The sequence below is a fragment of the Macrosteles quadrilineatus genome, unplaced genomic scaffold, assembly GCF_028750875.1.
Source record: "Macrosteles quadrilineatus isolate MER2022 unplaced genomic scaffold, UCM_ALF_1.0 Scaffold_2__2_contigs__length_208266976, whole genome shotgun sequence".
Lineage (NCBI taxonomy): Eukaryota > Metazoa > Arthropoda > Insecta > Hemiptera > Cicadellidae > Macrosteles > Macrosteles quadrilineatus.
The window spans coordinates 160,889,091-160,913,849 of record NW_026542595.1 but is presented as its reverse complement, the minus strand read 5'-3'; the positions used below and the strand labels follow the sequence as shown (position 1 = coordinate 160,913,849).

At 35.7% G+C, this 24,759-nt stretch overlaps 1 protein-coding gene across 2 annotated transcripts in view; it reads left to right on the top strand.

Moving 5' to 3' along the window:
- Window positions 1-24,759, top strand: part of LOC128985547 (disheveled-associated activator of morphogenesis 1) — a 143,949-nt gene that overhangs the window by 9,780 nt on the left and 109,410 nt on the right. The window contains exon 1 of one of the 2 annotated variants that reach the window (XM_054405144.1): window positions 1,856-1,959. The exons of the other annotated variant lie outside the window; for it this stretch is intronic. The gene's annotated coding sequence lies outside the window, so the exon portion shown is untranslated. Of the gene's footprint in view, window positions 1-1,855; window positions 1,960-24,759 lie in introns of those variants that run through there. 2 annotated transcript variants of the gene reach the window in all.

The window sequence follows — 24,759 nt, the reverse complement described above, 5'->3', positions numbered from 1 at the left end:
GAGAAGGAGGCATGTCTATATATACAGCCCAGGGGAAATGTCAGGCCACCATACTGTGTTGTAAATTATTGAATAGATTAGTGGTTTCACCCTTCCCCTACTAATCTGGGCAAAGTGACATTCTGACGACCCGTGCTGAACTAGGGCGTGATTGTATGTCAGGGGGAGGTTTATGTCTTGCTCTTGAGAAGAGAAAAAGATTCTTAGCAAAGGAGAAAATATAAAATATAAAATAAAACACATTGGTAAAGAAAAAATATTAAAAAAAGTTGTCTCTCACCTTTATATCCTTTGATGCCAAGCTCTAGCCTAGAATATATTTTATAAATTACCTCAGGATAGACCTAGTGGGTCCATGGTGTTATCACAGCTAAATCCATTGGTGGCTGAAGGGATTTGAACCTAATACTTCGGGGACAAACGCTCCCGCTCCACCGTCTCACTCTCATTATTCTCTATGGTTACTGCAGTTCGAAATAATTGAACTATCATTAATCTATTTTATGCAATCTCGATTGACTATGATTAACCTTTATACGAACTAATTTAATTATTTTCAACATTTAAGCAAAACATTACACAACCAACTAACTTTGTCGTAAAAATGTAAACATGTTATGATTGCAGTATTACTGAAGATTGGTGATAATTGGTGGGAATATGGCTACTTTCATTAGTTAGTCTTTAAAGGAAATAGCTTTAAAATCCAAGAGCTTCTAATTATTTCTAAAATGGCTCTCAAGCCTTTTGATTTATTTAAACAAGAGGAGGGTCAGGTTGTTACAGGAGGGCGCTTCTTGCCGGATATTATTCATTCCACCGGATGATACGGGCCCCGGATCACTCATGTTTTATTTAGACAAGTCAAACAAATTTTCTCCGACCTACCCCTCCGAAGGGATACCAGGCACTATTTGTTATTGGCAACATGTGGTATTTCTCTTCGTTCATATATTTTGCATGACAAAATTACAAAACCAAAGCCAAAAACACCTAGTATTTTGTTTGAACGATAATCCTTCTTTTGTTTTCGTTGAAAAAAAAAACTATTAGAATTCTGAATTTTCATTTCCAAATTAAAAGAAATTTCTGTCTAATTGTCATTAAGAGAAACATTATTACCTTCTACTCTATTAGTCTTTTAGCAAAGAAAATTTGTCACTACACAGAGTCATAATAAAAATCAGTCAATGCAACATTTTCTAACACACTTACAGTAATGCATGGAAAATATTAAAATTATAGCATAGATTGCGAAGCAATACTTTTAATTATTTGTCATCCGTATAACAAGAAAGTCGATCAGAATCCTAATTGGATATCGAAAAAAATATTTTATTTAACGTGATTCTTGAATATAACAAACTCGATAAAAACATTACCTAATTTGAGAGGAATACCTAGGTTGACATCCCACCGGTTCCTTACTACAACAAACTCGATAAGAATGATACGAACTGTGTTCATCCGTTCATCGCTCTTGTCCTCACACTGAATCCTACCAACCTGTATGATAACTGTACTTAGATAAGGAAAAAACTTAACCTCATACTGACTCCTTGGAGTCAACAAAACCATTCCTTCTTAGGTTAACTGTTCTTAGATAGGGTGGCAAAACTGTGAAGTGAAATAAAATGTTTCATGTATTAAAAAAAAAAAAAAAACTGCGAAACCCGAACACGTTTTGGTACGTTCGCCCTACTTCCCCGAACTCCTGTTCTCGCGTCATTGACAGATGAATTTGCATCGTGCTGGGGAGGGTGCGTACTCACGCACAGCTGTTCCCGCACACTCCCCTAGCCAGCCACCCCACCCCACCCCTAGCTAGTCAGTTGTTCAGTATGTAGTATGTGCGAGACCGCGCCGACTGTCGTGTCGTGCGCGAGCCGCTGTGAAATATGTGAAGTGTGTTGTTGGTGTTGACTGGATTACTCTGTTTAGTCTACTTGCGGCAAACTGGTGGGTGTCTAATGTCTAGCATAACACTGTGATTTGAGCTTACAAATGATTTGTATGGCCATGGTAAATGATTTAAATTTTGATTAGAAAATTGAATGTTAAAATGAATACATTGTTGGATGTAATATTTCCCTTGTTACGAGATGGTCTTGTAGTGTCTTAGTGGCTACAGTTTACCCGTAGAATTTTTTTTACTGTATGTTATTCAGTATCTTTGCTACGTCCCAAGTTTTACATTTATGGGGAGTAAAGTACCGTTTTGTAACAGCTGTTTTATGCATATAGTTGGATCTTCAGTTTTACATCAGGCAACCTGCAATACATTTTTCACCACACTATGATGTTTTTAGCTGTATTACATACGTTAATTGGTGGCCGAAAGTTACGTTTTGCTGGCCATGCCAGCTGTCATCGTAATTTGGGGACCGATCAGGTTTTTACAGGCCGGGGCCGCAAAATCAGCTGTCCGCTTACTTACTCAATACATGAATGCATTTTAAATACACAATCAAAATCCATATATTGCAATAGAATTGTGTTGCTGTCACCGTTGCCTAGCAACGATTTATTTTTATTTTTGCTGATTCCTCAAATTATTTCTTTATACATAACCTTAAAGTTGTAGTTGTGTTGACTATCATTGTGCATTATTATAGTGGTGAATAGTGGTAATAGGGTATAGTGTGGTGAAAAATAGCGTTCGTACCACGGATTGAAATGGTTTTGCAGCTCTCGATCGATTTAAGTTCTCAACTTCGTCTCGAACTTAAAAACTATCTCGAGCCAGCAAAACCTAATTTTCGGCCCTAGGTACGAAATATACTATTCTACCTTAGTATATTTTTAAAGTTAAGTCCACGAAACTACAAAAACATATGGAAACATAAACAAACATAACTAAGCACAACAACAAACAAAAATATGATGGCAGATGTTTATTATCCGTGAGTAACGATATAAGGATCTTCAGGTTATGAGTTTTTCCAGGTAATATTGTTCTTAATTCTCTAATGATACCGTAATGATACACTCGAATATAATTTAGTTATAATTTATGCATTTCTTGTATTTAATTCACATTAACGGCTCACAAATAAATTAATTTGGCAATCAAACCGTTAGATTTTGAATACGATAACTTACTGTACGTTCAGTTAGGAATTCGACGTGTTGTCGTTTCGAAGTTTGATTATAGTACATACATAAGGAATTAATAGGTATATCCATGCCAAAAAAGAATCATATAACACTCGTAAGATCAATTTAAAATGTTCAAGTGGTCACCAACAGCTAACGCTAAATCCAGTATTTCTTCACTACTTGCAAATGTTAACAATGTCAATCAAACAACCCACGAAAAACATTGTTAAACATAAGGCGTTCGTTACAAGATATTTCCGCGGTAATTTTTGCAAATTTTAAGTGAATTGCTTCAGTTTACGCTGTCTTGCTAGTTGCTACTGGCTGTGGCGCCGATATGTCTCTCCCAGATATCGGCCGAGACTGTATGGCGAGCGTTAACCAAGTAATTTGTATGAAGTCTCGCAGTATTTCGTGGAACACAGATGGCTCTAATATTTGCTATGCATTTTTATAAATTATATACAGGATTTATTTTCATCCAAGCTTTGGTTTTCAATCTTCTTCATTCGTAGGCTTTCGCGGCTGCTTTCATGGCCAGTGTAATTGAAATTTGTAGGTTTTTTAGCATAACTGTTGCCAGACGGGTAGCCTAGCAACAAAGGGCACACCGTCTCTTCAAAGTAAGGGTGAAACGTCTGGCATCAATCTCCAACAGAAGACGTGGTTATCACTTAAACTGTGGATTCTTCTTTGACTCCCACTTTCAAAAATCCCTTATAGACTCAGAGAAGTTCCAAAAACAAATCAGACGATTAAGTACACTCTTTGCACCCTCTAGACTTGCCTCTCCAAGAGCGTTTTCCAATGAATTACAGAATGAGTAAGTGTGCCGTCTCTAGATACTCCGCAATCGGAAGTTCTTGTTTAGGAATGCTCCGTAGTTGTTCCGGACAGAAACAGAGGTACAAGAATCGAAGCCCAAAACGGCGTGACAGGAGCAAGTAGACCTGCCTTCTCCACTCACGGATGCGGCCGTGCTTGTACTGTTTGTACTCGAACTTCCTGTTCATGACTCAGATTGGATAAATGCTTGTTGTGAATTTAAAGAGAAAAAGTAAAAGTATTAATTCAATACCACGGTATGTGGCTTTTTATTCAGCATGTTTCTGCGGAAAGACATGTTGAAGACAGTCCGTGATCGTTTTGGGTGTTTATTTCCATCCCAAATTGCGAAAAAATTAAAGAAGGATTTAAAGGAATTTTATAGCTTTACAGTATTTTCTAAGGATTCTTTTTAACTTCCACTGTAAAAACCTTTTTACTCTAAGTTGTTCCAAAACCAAATGAGACAACCCAATTCCCTCTTTTTACCTCATTGCTTTGCGCGTTTGGTATGTTTTCCTGTAGGTTTTTACGTTTATTTTTGTGACTTTGAACAATACCAGCCCAATTACTACGAGGCGTCGAGTCGCGCCGGCTAATCTAATAAACACTGCGCATGTGAGTGTGCGTATGTGAGCTTGTGTGTTTGTGTTCGTTTCTATATTCAGCCCGCACACCCCCGTCTCAACAGCTGGCAGCTAATCTCTTTATATCCTGTGGTGTTTTTACAAATCAGCTGTCTTCAAACAAACCCCGCAAGCCTTTACACTTCCGGTTCCGGACATTTAAACCTCATGATCCGGTCAAGGTATCTCGGTTAACTTATCTCCAATCTCTAACCGCATATCCTACAATACGGTTGTGATCATTGTAAAATTTGTTTTAAGTATTGTTTGGATAATGAATAAGTTAACAAATGATAAGTTATAAATGATCAACTCCGACTTCTTGCAAAAAATGAATCTACGCACTGTTGGATATCATACTCTACATCTTATAAGCTAATTTTGAGCAATTGCCTTAATGGGGAATAATGTTATGGGGTCTTTTCAAGAAGAGGGTCGCCATTACAAATATTTGCCCTTGCAAATTAAAGGGAATGGGACCTAACCTCGCCTCCATTGCTCAGGGTAAATTTTAGTAGCTACCCTTTTCTTGAAAAGGCCTAAATATGAATAAATCGAAATTATAATCAGCCCATCCTGCTCTTCAAAATTATAAATCGCCATATATTTTAAACTGAAACAAATCTCATATGTAATTAAAGTTACCGTACGTAAAAATACGAAACAATGTACACATTTAAGGATTATTGTTTCGGCGTCGTCATGCTAAACGCCACTCTAAAGGCAATTGAGCAAAGTTCATCAGCCTTAACTTGATCTCAGCTATAATCATCGCGTTAAACATGTCTCTCTTGAGGGAGCTAAAATAGTTGGATTTAGGGTTGTTAAGGGAATTTTATTCAATCGATGAACTTAGTACTCTCTTGCTTTATTGCTTTGTGTGTATTTATTTATATAACTAATCATTCGAAAATAAAGAACGGGGTTGTAATAAAAGAAATTGAGACTTTTCTTTCTTACAACAAATTCCATTATCGTGTATCTTTTCTAAAGAAATCTACTCATGCTTGAACTATTTTGAAAGAAGTTTATTTTCAACTTAACACTAAATACAATAAGTTAAATGTTGTAATTTTATGTTACCACAAAGTAAATAATTAATTATTAATAAATGTATGTTGTTTCCGAGTAATAAAACAAAGTATATAACTAAAAAAAAAATCTACCCTATTATTAAAATTTATTTTTATACTTTTAGTTACTAGTATACCTAATTGACAATAGTCAAAGCTAGTATGCCTTAAGTAACGTTTATTTAGTGAAGAATGCAAGTGCTACAGTAAAATACAACAGTTAACATTACTGGTTGTCATTAAAACACATTTTCAAGGAATTCGAAGTAACTAACTTTTAAGAGTAATAAGGTTATCAATGTGTGGTGGGGTAGTTACGAGTTAAGATTTTTTCAGAACGAACTGTACTTGTAATACTGAAACAATAATATAAAACACATGTAGGCCTAATTGCTTGTTGAAGGATGCTTCAACATGTTGGGGTCATGTCGGAGGTCGGGGTCCGAGATTGACCAAGGTATTTCTGTGTTGAGTGTGAGTGGGGGCGGAGAGGGGCTGTCGACGAGGCTGGGATACTAGAGATACCTCGTTATCTACCCTCTGATAACAACAGAGAGAGAGAGAGAGAGAGATAGATCCACCACACACAGCGTCCTGTGTCCTCATGTGGCCTTAAACACTAACAAAAGTGTACACCACCAAGGATGCTTTCATTATTTTATGTATAGATTTTGTGGGTCCACATCTTGTCATCAGATATTGCTGTTTAGTTTATTACCTACCGTGCCTGTGGTGATAAATCAACATAATTATATTTTTAAAATAGGAATTAAAATTTACCTTTTATATAGAAGATGCATGCGAACTCTCGGGAACAATTTTGTACATTGGTTCCTTAGGTCAAAACAATAAGGAATCATCATATAACCATGGAGTATAAAATGACTCGATTTCTGTCTGTCTGTGAGAGATTTTCACAAAACTTGTCCAGTGGCGTCTTATGTCAACAGGGGCATGTCTCAAGATGTAAAAATGACCCTTTTCAGTTCTAGTACAAATTTGTGTTACCATGATTAAAGTTACATCTTAAGTACAGTAACAAAAACAAAAGAATGTAAATGAACGTCCCATTCGCAACGTTAAATCCAAAGCACTAAGCTATTCAATTGCAGTGTCTCCCATACTATACTAGTAATGTGGAATATACACCGTGAAGAATCATACAAGGGCAATAAAATCGCTAGACGAGATGCACGTCCTTCTCATTTCAACCTCTGATATTTAGAACTATCATCGTACGAGAGAAATAGAGCGAATTTCACTGGCTTGCGTGAAACTTATAGACGATTCATACCAATCACAGGTACTGGTTACTTTGATCATTTTTGAGGATTAATCGGACTGTTGGAATTGATAAAATATAACAATTGAAAAATAAATTTAACCTACAGCTCCATACTATACTGAGCCCCTTGGGTATGTTTAATGCCTATGATGTCCACGGGGAACAGACGAGTCCATCCAAGTTTTCTTCTCCAGTTACCAGCAGTCTCCCCACCATCTGACACTCTTCACAGCTCACACCCTACAGTCGGGGCTTCCTACGCTAATGGGATACTGGCTCTGTTTACATTCGGTTAATCTTGTTAATAGTGTAACATTACACGCCCGGTAGTATTGTAATGTAATTAGATTTGTATTACGGCTTTGCTATCAGGAGTTTTGCGAAGTTAAGTAATTGTGAAGTAATCGTTGAAGAAGACTACCTGCTAGTTGTCAGATTGTAAGGATTTAGTTGTCAAGAGCTCAAAGAAGTATGTTGTGTAGCAGCCTTTATTACAGTACACTTTGCATATTTTCATCATTGAACGTATTTTGCTTAAAACTAACCAGCCTAAAAGAAGGTAAATTAAATGAATGCTGGATTTATGTTTCAGTAGAAATAAAAGATGATTGTGTAGTGACATGAAAAACAACATTTCGTGTTCTTGAAATAGGTAATACATCTAAAACAACACAGTTGGTATTGGACTATATATATATATATATATATATATATATATATATATATATATATATATATATATATATATATATATATATATATATATAGTCGAAACAGACAAAATTCTCGAATAAGAGTGCGTAGAAGTACGTTATCTAGCAGTAGCATAATTAATTTCAGTATGAATTGGCATGGTTTTAACATGAGTCACACAGATTAATTTAAAGCTAAATAATAATGTTGACTTGTTTATCAGAAAACAATAGATGATTACAATAACATACAAATTAACATTGGGTAATCTAGAATCAGGGTAGACAAATCAACAAAGTTAACTTGGAAAGCATTTTGAGGGATATCGCACTTCCCTTCAACCAGGCTGAAGTGCTAGCCGTTTTTACATCTATCGCACTTCCCTTCAACCAGGCTGAAGTGCTAGCCGTTTTTACGATCCCCCGTCCTGTCACAGACAGACATATTGTCATCAATTCAACACAAACCAACGCCTGTGGCAAAGATGAATTCGCCTGTAAAACTCTTTAGATACCTAAGCTCGGAAGAAACTATACAGCTACTTTGGTGCGGTATAATCAATACCCCACCCAACAATTGCTTCTGTTGACGAAGCGTACAAAATGAAATTAAGCCCCATTCATAATCCTTGCCACACTAGTGAATCGAATGAAGGTTCAGCAGCGGCTGGACACAGACTACAATACAATATTGTAATGAGCAGCCGTGGAGCCGTGCCCGTGTCTTCTCGGGACGCGTGCCCGACAGATAGACGTTCCTCCTACACACGCGCGCTCGCCTGGGGATTACATAACCGAAGGAGAAGGTTTCGGTGTTTTATACATCCAAAAATACTGTAGTAGTTTTGAAACCTGGAAAATGAACACACATATCTGAGACCTGTCTTTCAACATCCCTTACGGAAAAGGTTATACAAATGAGTATTCCCTAACCTTTTATGCTTAATGGCTAGCGCTCCAAAGCTGAATTTCGACCTGGACGCAACTGCTTCGATCAGATCCAAGATGTAATTTGTCTTTATATATGTGTTTTATAGTGGATGGATGTAGAACGAAATCAAAAACTTCTGCTGCAGTTTTAGATTCCACTTAATGATCTGACTGGAAAAATGTACTGTATGGCTTTAGCATATCCGCACCCTTCCATTTCCACCATTCCGGGGTAAAAAAAGGTTTCTGGTTATTCCTGATCTGACTGAGGAAGTAAGTGCAATTAAATTTCCCCCAAATCAGTGGATATTGCTAAATAACTTATGTATTTAGTTGAGACCCTTGGATGTTGAAATAAAGAAGGAAAGTTTATTCTCATTGTAGCTTTTTTATTCAATACTACTGAATATTTCTGTGTAATAAAGTATTAATTCACTTTGTTTTGATTTCAGGTAAGGCATTTTGACGTAGCTTTACAATTAAATGTGCCCGTTTGAGGTAAGCTATTTAAATAAGCAAATTGTCGTGTAGGCCTACTATATGTAGTTTATGAATAAGTTAGCTTTCTCCATGGCCCACTGATGCATGTATAGTTTTACTTCTTTAGAAATAACAAGAATTTACGGTAGGTTTTTTTTTTCAACCCGAAGGAATCGTTATTTCGACCCCTTCTTGCGAGGGTCTCTCCGCCCTAAAAATCTACTTTCGTGATTTTAAATTGATGAATAGCCACAATTACTCACTCCACCCGTTTTTCCTTACATAACTCTCAATATTTTCCGTTTTCCGTAAATGCCAAGTCGTACCAAAGTTTACGGTTTTATACACAAATTTTAAAACATTTCTACGTTTAAATTTTTACTAATAGAAAACGCAGCACGTTATAATTTATTCACGGTTTTAAAAGGTAGCCCCCCCTCTTCTAAAGTAAATTAAACTCGAGGGAAGCAAGGAACAACGTTAATAGCTCTACTTAAGGCTGGGTCGTGTTTCGACTAACAAGGATTTGCTTAAGGTTTGGGTTTCAGTTTTAATGCATTTTCTCTCCAGATGATGTAACTCCAGAAGTAAAATACTGTGTTTCAAAAAATACTAGAAATCTATTGTTTATATTAGTAATGGATGTTGGTACAATATTTGTGTTTATTACTACAATAATAGCGTTATTTCAAATGACGACACCAATATCGCAATAAAGGTTCCTTATGTTTAAGAGGGAAAAAGTGCAGAACCGATCCTAACAACATTCTGCATGTGGCTACACTGCAATAATTGTTACCTGATCTACAATATTAATTTATGAATCTGTGACATCTCAGTAGTTTACAATTTGACGATCTAACTCCTAGCCTTTGTATATTCCGCTTCGCCTTTGTACTGTCTCTTAGGAACATGTTCTCTTCGTCAACACTATTTTATCAGTTGTCTGAGAGAGCGCCCTCTCCAGGATGTCTTTAACCACTTATTCAAATCACATTCTTCCTTCAATCTCCAGACAAGGTCGAGTATGATGTTCAAATACATGCACAAAATTACATCTCCTATGTGATTTGATAAGTGTTATTTTTTAGTCCCACACAATTTGTGAATCCATCTTGATATGATATTATTTTTGAAATTGCAACTCCATTCATGTTTGTGTCTGTGTAATAATACTGGTTGTAAGGTTGATCTCAAACTGGTTCGTCTTTAAAACGACGTATCTTACAGCCACAAGGACTTCCTCATCTGTTTATTGCATTTGCACACCTTAGACTAAATTCATACTAATTTGAATTATCTGACCAAATAAAACTTTACTGTTGCCATCCGTCCTGGCAAAGGCCTAAGCTACCAATGTCTCTGTTAGTATTTGCATATTGTCTAGAAAAACCAACAATCTACTTATAAATAGAACAGAAAAGTATACAAAGCGGTTTCGGGAGCCAAAACTCAGACACTTCATCAATCATTAGGATTAATGATGGGCTTCATCTCCACTCGGGAGCCGATCCTTGGATACTCTGAATCGATTGCCTTTGCTGGAGTGTCAGGACACCCAGTGGCGAAGTTTCACAGCATGATCAATACAGGAATAAACAAATTAATTGTTAACGGAGTTAAAATAAGCCCCTCTTGCTTCCCATCATACATTGCAAGTTTGACAAGTCATGGGAATTGTTAAGTCGTTGTTAAACTGACAAGAGAAGAGTCTCTAAACACTTTAAGCCATGTAATCATGACAAAGCATGATTTTAAAGGTTTATTATTTGGTTATATATTTGACTACTTTTTACTTATTAAAAGAGTGTCAATTTGCATTTTTTAAACTGCCGGTACATGTCTTTCTTGTGACCTATCTATTTAGTTTTGCTGTGAAATAATTATCGCAATGACGTTAATTATATTAGCGTTTAACTTATAATTAGGTTTAGGTTATTTTGCGTTAAAGTATGTGACATCCTATTCATTCTCGCTACTAACTTCGTTGTCGCAACACCGTTGATTAATTCAATATTTCGTTAAATTCGGTTAAATTAACTTACTTTAAATATACTACTGCATATTGTTAATTTTATTTCTTTTAATATTGCCACAATGCCTTTTATAATTCGGTGTACTTCTACAGGTTGGACCAAACTTAAGTCGGATTACGTTATGCTAAATTTACGTTTTGGTTCCATTTATAAATTTGTCATTCTTAAAAATTCTTATACGACAAGTTACATGTCTCTCAGCCTATTAGCGTATAGGATATTATAACAAAGACTCCATTAACAGTTGTCATAATTTCTTACTCGTCTGAAATCTAAATATGTCGATAAGACTTAACAAAGCAACCAGGTATATTGATTAAACCAAACATGACCTATCATGTTTTGTCCCCGTGCCTACTTCGCATGGCTGTTGCCTGGCAATAGTTCGTGACTTTTCCCGACAGATGACGTATCAGACTTTGGTCACGTCCGAACATTTGTCATCAGTTGAAGGCGTATAAACCATGCATAACCTGTTTTGGCGAAGATTGTATACGAACTCACACAATAAGAGGAATTACTTAATAGTGACACACTGGTGGGAACTATGTGCGTAACATTTGTGAGAGCTAAGTACCGTATAAATATTAGTTCGAAAATATTATATTTTATTTTATTATGAGTTCGTTTTAAATTATGTAATTATACATCCAAAACAATTCAAAATAAAAGTAGAAAGGTGTTTGTTCGTTTTTGTAACGTATTTTGCTTAAATTTGTTGAAACACTAATACGTTAATACTTCAAAACCTAAAATGTGGTTAATTTTACATGCGTTGGTTCATTCATAGCGTAATATTAGCTCTTGATTTCTATTAGGTAAGCTATTTGATATATTCGTTGACAAATAAAATTACCTGTAACACACAATGTTCAAAAAGATAACTATTTACATAATATTTAACATAATGTGCTGGTACCTCTAGTACAACCACAGATTAAATAGTAGATATGTCTACTCTTAAATCTATGGTACAACTTAATGACGTAGCGTTATTATACATACAAAACACAAAATTTCAATGTCATTATCAAATTTTTACAACCGTTATTAAAAAATATAAAAATATCACATGTCCGACCTTTAACACTATTCTCGAACTTTTTCGCAAATTCCAAAACCCTCGTACTCACCTCAGTTGTTTCTTAGTAGTCAAACTCTCAAATATTTTATCTCCTGTGTTCTTTAAAGAGACACAATAACTCCAAACAATACCTGCGTGCATCTTTACACACTACGTGAGAGAGTTTCTTTTGTCGAGGAGTTGTTAAAAAGCGGGGGAGAGTCAAGTACCCCTCGTGCGTGCCCCAGACGTAAAAAACGCGAGTCTCCATTGTATGGAGTGTTATCGGGAGAAAAGACAAAAGGAGAGGGAATTGATCGTGGATTCATTTCGTTAAGAGACTTTGCGCTGTTCTTTTGTGAAGGCTCTAATTTTCCTGGCGGAAGGATTAGTTGAAAGGAGTTGATACTATTTTGGTAATGGCCAATGCCATTGGCTTTTTATGTGTTACAGTAGATATTTTTATTTAATAGTTTTTAGATTGGCATTCAATAGTCAAGTATATAACTTGTTCGAAACAGTGTCTACGTCAATTCTCTACTCAGTATGTCTAAATTTCGATCGAGGAATAAGTTTATTCGGAAAGATTGCAGCTGGAACATTTTAGCGCTATATATCACAGTATTCAACTGGATAGTGCAGAATTTATATATTCTTTTGCCAAGACTTTGCCCGATTTTTAAAATATTATAATACCAAGCCATCACTTGAAAATTTTGATTCGATTTAGCATGTTTTTAGGTTGTTGAATTTGCAATAAATTGTTAGTAATCACAAAACACATATAAAATGCACAAATCATACACAGAAAATGCTTTAAAACTGTCTTCAGCCTAGCAATTGCGATGATAATCTATTTTGCAACACGCTTGGTTCCTGATGAAATTCTCATATCTCAAAGGTGCAATAAAAACGTGAACCCTTTTTGCCTCGATGAACCAACCCCTAAACTGGAATGTTTAAGGGCGATGATTATTGTTTTAACCCCAGAGGGAGAGCGGGGTACAGACCGCTCTCTGATATGCTTAATCAGAGATATGCAACTTTACTCTGTGCAACCCCTTCCATTGTTATGCTGATTTGATGCCTAGATCATGGATTGCTAAACATATTCACTCGTTTGACACCTAGCCTGGTTTTAGTCAAGGAAAATGTGGACTGATTTTTAAAATGCAAGAGTAAAGAGTAAGTACTGTAATAAAATTTCGAATCTTGAATATCAGGTAATCTATCCGGTTGAATGGCAATGAAACGAAGATAAGCCTAAAGATTCAGAAAGATTCTAAGGATTCGGAAAGATTGGTCAAAATGTTTAACGTGAATTGCTTGGTTTTCTTTCTTTTCGAAAAAAAAACACATAATCTGCGAACTAGCCTTCTCAAGTCATGTATCCTACATAAACTTTTCACAGTTAATCAATAATTCATAGTTATGCATTATTAGAGCCACGTACAACACCCATGGGCCCAAATATTATTCTTCGTCAAGAATAGCTTAAAATTTGCATACCAGTAAGGTAAGTTTTGTTTAGCCCTTAAAATCACACAACTAAAAAACCTGTCGACATATTTTTTCCACTTATTCTTTGACTTGCAATCGGACCGGAGGTGGGAGGTGTGTTGCCTCTGAAACAATTATGGATTCTAGACTTTCAGCCCTGCTAGTTCTGTTAGTGATTGATGTTTATAGAGAAGCTAGTTTGGAGTTTACGAGATCATAAAAAGTGCAGCTGCTTAAATGGAACTGATTGTTAAATGGTTTTGTTCACGGCTTTACTACTGGACGTAAATGGATATTAATAACTGTTCATTGCTCATATAACTGAACCGTACCCGTTTTGCGGTTCAAACATCTGTTGCTTATTTGTTTACAAATAAGCCATACGACACTCCTCAGATAATAAAAATAGGTTTCGTTTCAAAATTTCAACGTACAGTCACAGAAAACGTACTAAGTACGTTTTCTGTGGTACAGTATACGTTTTGGAATTAAAAGTGGCATTCATAAATCGATGGAACTCTTGTGGAAGACGTTTGGAAACGTGACAACAATCATAATGTTTCCAAAACACTTTTTGTAGGTCATAAGATATTTCCACTCGACATTTATTTATAGCTTTCGTCTCATCATAATTTATTGTAGTGTGTCCTGTATCAGCTGATCTTTTTTATGGCGAAAAACAATCTGTAATTTTAGTCTTGATCTAGTTGTTTCAGAGCGTTAAGTTACTAACTCCTGTGAGTAAGAAGGGTTGAGACACTCAAAGCCAATCGGAAGTAAATGATGGATTGTCAATAGGTCTGTCTGCGTCTGCAGCAGAAATGCATTGGTTATCATCAACCCCTGTCAACCCCTGACAGCTTGTAAGTGAGGCAACACGTTGACTGATGACTGCTAGTCTAGAGCAGCTCCACCAGAGGGGTTGTATTTGATAAATTGCACTAAGAAACGTACGCCTCCTGTTTACTGGGGATGCGAACTAGTTTGCAGTTATTTGATTGAAATTCAGTAACACGCTTAGGGCATTATCATCAATATCATCCGTCAGTTGTTTAAATTGATCCGTGAGAGATACACGAACATTTTATGGGTTGGGGGCAAAAACAATTTAAAATTATTGAACTATTTAATTGTAAGCCAAATGGTACACAATGCGTTAATAGTGTTGTGTTTATTCAGTACAGAGTTATGCACTTGTACGCATTAGCAAACTCTTACTCGTGAAATAGAATAGCAGTCTTGTGATTGCAACTACTTGAGGACATTGTCATTTGTTAGTCATAGACACTACTATCTATGTTGATGTCCATTATTACCTTTCGAATACTCAAATTTTACGATAAAGATAAGGGCTTATGATTTTACACTAGGCAGTGTGTTGAACCAACAAAAACGATAAAGGTTCACCCTTTCACTCTCTTGCTTAAACAAAATCATCTGAATACCTAAAGTGCAACATTACATAACATCATGTGTAAATCATGTGTTCATGTGTAAAACGCTTGATAGGAACGGTATTTGTAAAACGTTTCGTGCTCATCAAAAACCCATCCATGTATGAGAAAACATTGAATCTCTCTTTAATTACGGTGTTGTTAACTAAGAGATTTCGCGTTTTGTGTAATCAACATCGTTATCGGCTTTGTAAATAAGCATATACATTAGCTGAGGTATAATGCTCCACCAAGGCTATAACCAACTGTGTCCAATAGTCAATGCATGGCCTAAGTTGCATAAGTCAATGTATAAGTTATTATTTGATTTAGACTCTAGTGCTTCGCGTGTACTAATTTTCGAATGTTCGATCTACTTGACTTTTGAGCTCCAGGACCAAACGTCGCCGGGTTCTGTTCTGGGTCTATTAGACCATTAGTTCCCGCCTGAGTTGTTGGTCCTAGACCCTTGTCTGCCTGAAATAGACCACCTAATGACTCCCCTTGCGACTTATGGTCCTTCTGGGACCATGACTGCCACAGGAAGTGGATCCTTGGGGACCGGAAGACAGAAATTATTTTTTTTGTGTTTTACGTTAAATAAAATCATGGCTGTTTTGAAGAGGAAACACTGTCTGAATGATTAAACAAAACACGACTTAAGCCACTTCAACATTCAAAGAACTCAACAACAAAGGTAAATTATTAGGATATTTTGTAGTGCAATGAATAAGAGAGAAATTTTAGCTGTTGACTATTTTTATTCCTTAAAAATATCTAAATATACTAATCGAAGAAAACTTTTGAAACCTGTAAACTATTGACGGTTCCATTAAATGAAGGTGCTTTCCCAGAAGCAGTTAGTTCTAGCAGTTGGCTCCATCATTAAATTTTTTTAATTAAATTTCAATAAACGCTGTGTATAAAGTATTTAAAATATGTTTTATTGAATTGCAACTGGATTTACCTATAGGTATGGTAATGTATATAGTTCCCAAAAATCATTGCGGTCTTGATTTGAATGTAAAAACACTTCATTAAATTATCAAAAAGAACATTGTTTTATAAAAGGTACAAAGTTTTTGTGCATGTATAAAATAACGTAAAAATTCATTTCACAGCACAGCATTTGTTGAGAAGGCCGTGAAACTGTCGTAGACAGCAACATGTTTTCATAACAGTAGTGCGAACTGCGGTGAGTGTTTTGAAGGAGTTCAAGCTATTGTACGATTCTGTCTAGAGTTCACGTAAATAAAATATTAACAGTGGTGGCCTAAATGTTTTTGAAGCCGAGCTACTGTATTGCGAGTTTTTGTTTGGTTTACAGCATGCAGTAATCTTTTACTTCCAGTTAGGATATTTTTAAATTTTTAACACTTAGAAATTAATTTAAATATTGACTTAGCCTGTACATATAAAAAGTAGGTACTTTGATAAAAGCTTTTCAGTAAAAATTTTCAGGTTATATTTTCTATGAAGTAATTATACTTGAGTTCTTAACTAGGTTAGATATTTTAATAGGCCAAATCGCGAAAAAAAACTTATAAAATGTAAATCCGTCTGTGATTTTTTGAACAAATAATAAAAATAAATAATACCTACTACTAAAATGTGTATTTACACTTGGCAATATTTAATTTTGATTTTAATGTCTGCATTTTCGGTATATTCTGAAAATGGTTTATATTATAGATTCTCAGTTATATAGCAGCTTGGAAACATACTAGTTGGATGAATTACTAACATCTTCTTTACAAACAAAAATTTTTCCCTAGAATTCAGTGTTCAAATTTTAAAAATAGAATTAAATCTTTTTCATGATAAACAATTAATTGTTTAGGTTTTAACATTTAAAAAATACCTAAACTATTAGTAAATATAGCACTTTTTACGAGCAAAATATTAATCTCAAAACTGCTCTGTCTAGAATCGAACTAACCCACCTAGTAACTGGTGATTGACAATCGTTCATTATGACGCTATGACTCATTGAATTTACTACCATAGTCAGGTAACAAATCCGGTATCTGTCTCCATTTAAATCGAAGGTGTTGCTACTCAACCTTTAGATTATAATTTGCTTTATTTCGAAAAAATTCAGTTAAACTTATTTTTGTAACAAATATTATTGGACAGTTTTACCCAAGACACCCAAACAGCTAGTTAGCGATGTGAGTCACTAGATTGTGTGTGATTGTGGCTGAAAGGGAGGCGTGACTCATTTGGGGATCACAATCCCCTCAGCGACAAATAACTGGCTTCCCTGTGGTAGTGGTAAACTCCGTCATGTATTGTGTATTATGTAGACTATACATGCTACATTGTACTGTGTACAATGTATAACGTATTTCGCAAATCACGGTTAGTACCTTAATGAACACTGTACAGTACTTAGTATTCAATTAGTAGTGACAGAGTTCGCAAGTAGCCTGAAGGTCGTTGGTTCGATCCTGATAAAAAATCCCTAATTCTTCTACACTCATCCTTACGCACTCTGCTATGTTGACGTGTATACAAAAACACATTCGAATGTTATGTATATGCCATAATTATGTAATTGATTACTAAACAGCCCACCCTCGGGATTGATGTGGTCTAGTGGTCCAGCGCGTGGCTTCGGAGCCCAAGGTCCCGGGTTTAATTACCACCAATCACCAATGGATTTTATCTGTGTAATAATGCCACGACCCTCTAGGACTAGCCTGAAGTAATGAGTAAAACAGTCCTGGGCTAGGACCATGGATAAAAGGAGTATAAGACTACTCCTTTTAGCGAATTTCCCTATAGGGAAGTAGCTATTACCGTAGGTCTCATGGTATGACCTAAGCCCGGGACTGATTTAGTTTTTCATTTTGATGTCCCCAGAGGCCAAAAACACCATTCGTTCAAATTTATATATATATATGTCCATCCGCACGATAACTTGAGTAATTTTTGTCCGATTTTGATAAAATTTGGTTTGAAGGTGTAAGGCGAGATAAATTTGAATGAGTTCGCGAACCAGCATGATCGGACTATGGGAACGGGGGTTTATGGGGGTTTTTATGGGGTAAAAATAGGGTTTTCCCATTTTTGACCCTAAAAACACAAAATTTCACAATTTATTTCTAAACCATTTTGTAGAGCTTAAAAAAACAAACTAATTAGTATATTGAAGCGTTATTATGCGCCTAATTGTTACGGAGAAAATAAAAAAAAAATGTAATTTTAAAATTCCCATGTTATTCTTATGGAGAATAAGTGAACTGTTGTAGTTTGCTTGTTTATGAACATATTTTGATAAAATATGGAAAATACATTAATTTCTTACTTAACCACAGTACCTTTTAATATTTAACATTAAAAAAACTTTTTTACCCTCCCTGTTGCAGCAAACCTAAGTACTCATTAAACTAATTCTGTTAAAATAGGGAATAAATGTGATATTTTTAAGGAGACTTTTTAGTTTGAATCCAATCAGGCAGATGGAAATTCGCTAAGTCTGCAGGTTTGCTGCGGCGGGGGTATTATAAATATGTCTACTCCTTTTATCTATGCTAGAACCTAGCATCCTAAATTTAGGATGTAAAGGTTGGACCATAGATAAAAGGAGTGGGTTGGAAATAAAAAGCCCACTCAATTGTCGAAATGGTTTTACATTAGAATACAAACAGGATTCTGCATTATTTTTCAGCCCTCTTAGAACTCTGTCCAATGTGATTTTGAACGTAGAATGTTAGGCTTATGTGAGTTATTTTACCGATTAGTTAACATGGGGACAGAAGAAAAATACATTTTTAACATTCACTTTTATTTGTTCTCAATTAATAAATTGTTTCGACAATGAGACTGTATGATAAACAATTTGATAAAAGATAAAATAAAACAAATTAATTATCAGTGACTCTCTTTCTAAACTGTGTCATGCAATAACTAACTGTACAGTAGTAGGACAATATGAGTGGTAGTATGCAAGACGCACCCATGGGTGTTTGGGTGATGTATGGGTGGCACGTACCCACGGGTGTGCGGCCGGGCTGTATGTACAACACGTACTCTTTAACCCGGACACAGGTCTACTGACCATTGCAATGCTTGAAACAACAGTTACTGACTTGACATAGATGCTCCCTTTGTTCGCTTGCTACTGACTTTCTAAATACGACTTAGGCCTACATGTATACATCCTATACGCAATGACAATTTAATTGTTTTCACTATGTATTGATCATCTGGCGAGTCTGTGGCTCAGTCGGTAGCCATGGACTTGAGCCCCAAGAGAGCCATGTCATGGGTTCGGTACATGTACCACTACTTTTATCAGCACAGTTCACTCCCGTACAGTACTGGCTCACCCCTTGCTTTGCTGTATACGTTCTACGCATACAGGCCTCTGTGGCCCATGTGGACGGACGAATGCAACTCTGTTATTTGCATTGATCAAACACTGATAGAGCATTTACTTAAGTAACCATTCCAACCATAGAAGTAGCAAGGATAACTTTAAGAAACAAAAAATTGGAACAGGAAGCGATCAGGAATGTAGTACACAAGTGCGACACAATAAAGTCTACGCGATTGCCAAGTTGTTGGCCATGAGTTCAGTTGGTTGCCAACAAAGTGCACTAACACGAACTGTTGGAACTGCACTGACCCGCAATACTACTGTAGTTTGTCTGTCTAGCTTTACACTCTGAGGTATCGCAAACAAATATCTAAAACCAGGATTGATATGGACGTTTTTGGATGGTGACAGGATCGGTGTTTGGGCTGTTGTCTTACAAAAGCAGTGCCATAGAATTTGCGTTATTATTCCATGGCTAATTTATTTTGGTTAATGTAATAAGCTGTGATGTTGAGTGCCATAAAATGAATCTCATGGTCAAATAACCCTCGTTGATGGCTCTTTTTGTCGGATGTCAGGGTACAAAACCCTCATACCACGATCGAAGCTGAATTTTAATGATGTCGACCCTTAGCAAAGGAAAATCTTTGATTTAGTTTCTTTTATATTTTTAAACTGAAACCAATACATTATACTGAAGGATGTTAACAACTTCTAACTAGGCTATCTAGCTGACGTAGGCTTCCACGGACAAGCTTCATCAATGATAAGACATGGCAATCCTCCGAAGATCAAGTTTAGAAATTGCAACTGCATGAAGAGGTAGGCTACGGTATACAAATGCACTATGCCTATAAAAAGCCTCATAAGTGTTTTTATTGTTGACCGACCAAAACTCTTATAATTTCTCTCGTATAATTTCATCTCCTTTGGAACCCGTTAACTAATTTTATTATATTCCTAAAAATTATTTGACATAGTTTTACTCCACATAAAAAATACAACCTACCACCTTCTGCGTTACCTTCAAACTCATAAAACATACTTTCTTTTGGGAAATGTAAAAAAATGAATATTCGAACAGTTTCAACATGCGATCACCTTTCTACATGCACAATGGCCCGAAAGTTGAACACCATTCACCATTGTCGCGACGTATTTCCATGCTTCCCATGAACGTACGTGCCTTGTATGAACGTCCAAGTGTTATTGTAGGCCGGACGTCCCTGTCCCTGTAGGCACGTGCTAGAGGCAACTTTCTACCTCCTACACCGCCTTATCAATCATCCGACCTAGTGATAAGACAAGGACGAGAGAGGATTAGTCTGAATGAACCGTGGAGGATCGTTATACAATAGCGTCAAAGGATCTAATCAGGATCAGGAGGTGGAGAGGCTGTTAGAAGATTGTGGTGAATCGTCAAGTTAGTCAGGATTAGGGATTATCGTTGAGAATAAGTTACTGTACTGGTCACGTTTAAACGTTACCTTGCCAAGATGGAACGAATTAGCTTCATAGCTTGTTGTTAATAGATTGCCGCCAAGAATAATTTAAATTAGTGAGACAGTATATGGTTTGAGAGCAAGTAAAATCACATGGATTATCGTTGGAGATAGCTAAGTAAAGTTACGGACCAATAAAGAAGCATTGCTAAGAACAGTTTTGTAATGAGGAATCTCTAAAGTAGTACCGTACTAAATGTAGTTGTTAAGGCCTTTATTTAAATAATTTGATACTAGGCCTATTCGTGGATGTAATAATATGGTGGATTGACTCAAGATGAGAGATATTCATTAAGAATCTAATGTTAGTTTAACAACTTAGGAAACCTGTGTAGTGGGTTTGAGTTAAATGTCATAGCTGGTTGATAACATTTTAACAAAACTTTGAGTTAACGAATCATTAACGAATGAAAATCTTTGAAGAATATTTCAAGCTTGACAGATTTAGTAACTATATTTTTAAATACTGTTCTGTACTTTTTATTTTGACGATATTTTTAGGGTAGCTCCAATGAAGCTAACCAAGATAGTAGTTTCTTTGAAAAAAAAGTTAAGTAATGTAAAGTGTTTTTGAACAAGTTGTTCAGCACAAATAACAAACATTTAAGTTGTTTTGAAATTGATATGATCGAAGATACTCCATATTGAATTATGTCAGGAATTGAACACTAAACGTTGACTGTTTTACTTTTTCAGAAAACCCTGTATGTTAAAAGTTCAAATGTTTGTAAAATGTTGGTTGTTTTAACGTAAAACAATTTTATTTGCGAAGATCATGGATAAAAAACAGTGCTAACAAAATAAAATAATAATTGGATTTAAAAATGTAAATAAACCAACACAAAGAAAACGCTTATGATTTACACATAATAATCGTAATTCTTTATAACCATCAAAGCATGTTTAAAGTTAATTTTCAAAAGTAGTAGAGAAAACTAAATCTCTGTCGAAAATATATACAAGACACCATTTGTAGAATTGGTAGCGTTGGAGATAAAATAAATTGTGAATACTGAAATGGGTTAAAATTGCCTAAGAAACAACATACTTTTTAATCAATCATTCAAACCATTAGGAAACATGTATCGATATAAATTACCGCTTCTTCTAAAACTCAGTGCATACTCCTACCTAGGAGTCGTAGGGGGCGCGGTGATGATTACTGTTATACGCCACCGGTATGTAGAAAAAATGAAAACCAAGGAGCGCCAGGAGTCAAAGGTGGTCCAAGAAGACGAAGCTAGTTGTGTGGAGAGAGACCTAGCAAGTGACGACTACTAGCATTTGCTCCAAATTACAACAAAATTCCAGTGAATTACCACAATCAACGAGTTTATAATTATTGGCTACTCCACATGATCAGCCATCGCCGGGCATAGCCCCAGAATACCGTCCAGAAGACAAGACGAGGATCTGCACTGCGGAGGTGCGGTGTACCACGACACATTCAAGACACCGGAGTAAAAGCCAAGCTACCTCCCAGTGGGCGATGGTGAAAAACATGAGGATTAAAATTATTGTGAACTTCAAGAATTTGGCACTTAGTACTCAAAATTTCAAGAGCTTTTGTATACAGACCTAAGAATTCGACCATTCCTCATGATCAGCCATCGCCGGGCATAGCCCCAGAATACCGTCCAGAAGACAAGACGAGGATCTGCACTGCGGAGGTGCGGTGTACCACGACACATTCAAGACACCGGAGTAAAAGCCAAGCTTACCTCCCAGTGGGCGATGGTGAAAAACATGTGGATGAAAATTATTGTGGATTTAAATAAATTTTTTGTAAAAAAAAAAACTGGAATTCTTTTAATGAACAAAATTGTTGTAACCTTCTACTCAAGTATCTGTGGTTAATGGGTAGTATTAAGTATCTCTCAAACACAAAATCGTTTTGAGAACCCTTTAAAACAAAGAATATAGACAAATTAAGTACAGTCAATCCGTATCCAACGGTGAGAAAAGTGGCGTAAAAGGAATTTAATCTGAAATTTATGTTTTTTGAAGTGCTTTACCGAATCTGAAGTTGTCCATCAAATATTTCTTGAGCGTTCTGAGTTATTCGCAAAAATTTGCGAAATTTTAGCTTTTTCAGTTTTTATGTTATAAGTCGAAAACTAATATGAATTCTAGCGACTTTTACCTCATATAAACATTTAAGTTGATAACATTTCCTTCAAAAGAAAATCGATTAGAAATAACCTCCGCTAGAACTATTTTCTTTACTTTAAAATATTCAAGTTTTGGTTTGATTTCTATACTCAGCTAACACCCACCCTCTTCCTCCCCATAACTATCTCAAAACCCTATACATACCGTGTGTCACAAAACTAATGTTAAACTTTTATTTGACCATAGCTACTTAATTCAGATAACAAGTTAGGTTAGCTTAGAATATGTATGCTATGTTAATGATTATGTACTGTATACTTTGGAACATATAAATTCACAGTTACTCTTTCTCAGGGATTTTTTCAACACTGCGCGGAGTTGGGATAAGCCATAGCCGTCTGTAGTACAGTATATATACTAGAGACGGCTATGGATAAGCCTGTTCTTCCTACGTTTCCCGTGCGGAATGTGATAAATAATGCTAGGGAGGAAGGTTTCCATAAAATTTCGCTATTTTTTGCGAATATCTCGGAACGCTCAAGCAATATTTGTAGGCTATTTTTGTCTACATGGTTTAACAACGGATTGACTGGACTAAAATATTTAGTTACAGACAATAACTAGTTAAATGAATAAATAAATATATAGCTAGGTATGTTCTATAGGCAAATATGTCAAATTACATTAAAGTGAAGTTAAACAACACTTTTATAAGCACGCTAAAATTTTAAAATATGTTTTTACTAAAGATTTAGGATTTTATAAAACTTAAGCAAACCTTATTGGTAAGACATGCTTTGAACAGGTGCAAATTTTAACTAAAAGAAAATTGTCAACTCATTGAAAATCAAATAAAAAAATATCTGATTAATAAAGATACTCCTTAACTTAATTTAAAGACACTAGTCTACCTGTTCAAATAAAAAATTATCTGATTAATAAAGATACGCCTTAACTTAATTTAAAGATACTAGTCTACCTGTTGCTCGAATTCGAGCAATTGCGAGGCATTACAGTCGACTCAAAGATTATTAGTCCAGAAGCTGAGGGGGGTTGAGCATGCATGAAAGTAGTACGCAATGTTATTGCTGATTATTGTAATATGGACTGTGGTGATCAAAATTACGTATGTCGCCTATTTCAAAAGTGGTCGATAAGGTGGTGGGAGGGGGCAAACATGGCGGTTTGCGCTATGCGTTAAAACGCTGATAGTTCGAAAACGGTAAAAGATAGAACATCGGTTAAAACGTCGTTGGAATTCTAAAAATGTGGACAACAATAATGGTTATTGGGTCCGAGGTCGTATCTCTATAAATAAACAAGTTATTGTATAAAATATGTAAAAACGGACTTTTCGTGTAGTTTTTTTTACCGAAAGTAGAATTAATTTGTGAGTGTCGCAAAGAAGTAATATCAAATATCTTTGCTGATAGTTGTAATATGGACTGTGGTGATAAAAAATACGCATTTCACCTACTTTTCAGGTGGTCGAGAACTTGGCGGGAGGGGGGCAAAGATGGCGGAACGCGCTATGCATCGAAACGACTGTAGCTCGAGAACGGTACGAGATAGGACATCGGTTAAAACGTAGTTTTAATCCAAAAAATATTACCAATAGAAAAGGTCATCGGGTAAAAAAGTTGTATCTTAACTAATAAAAAAGTTATAACAATAATAAGTTTAACAAAATCTACATCGTACAACTAATTTTTTCGAAAATCGTATGGATTATTGATAAATAATAGTGTAATTACTTAATTACTCTGCTGAATATTAACT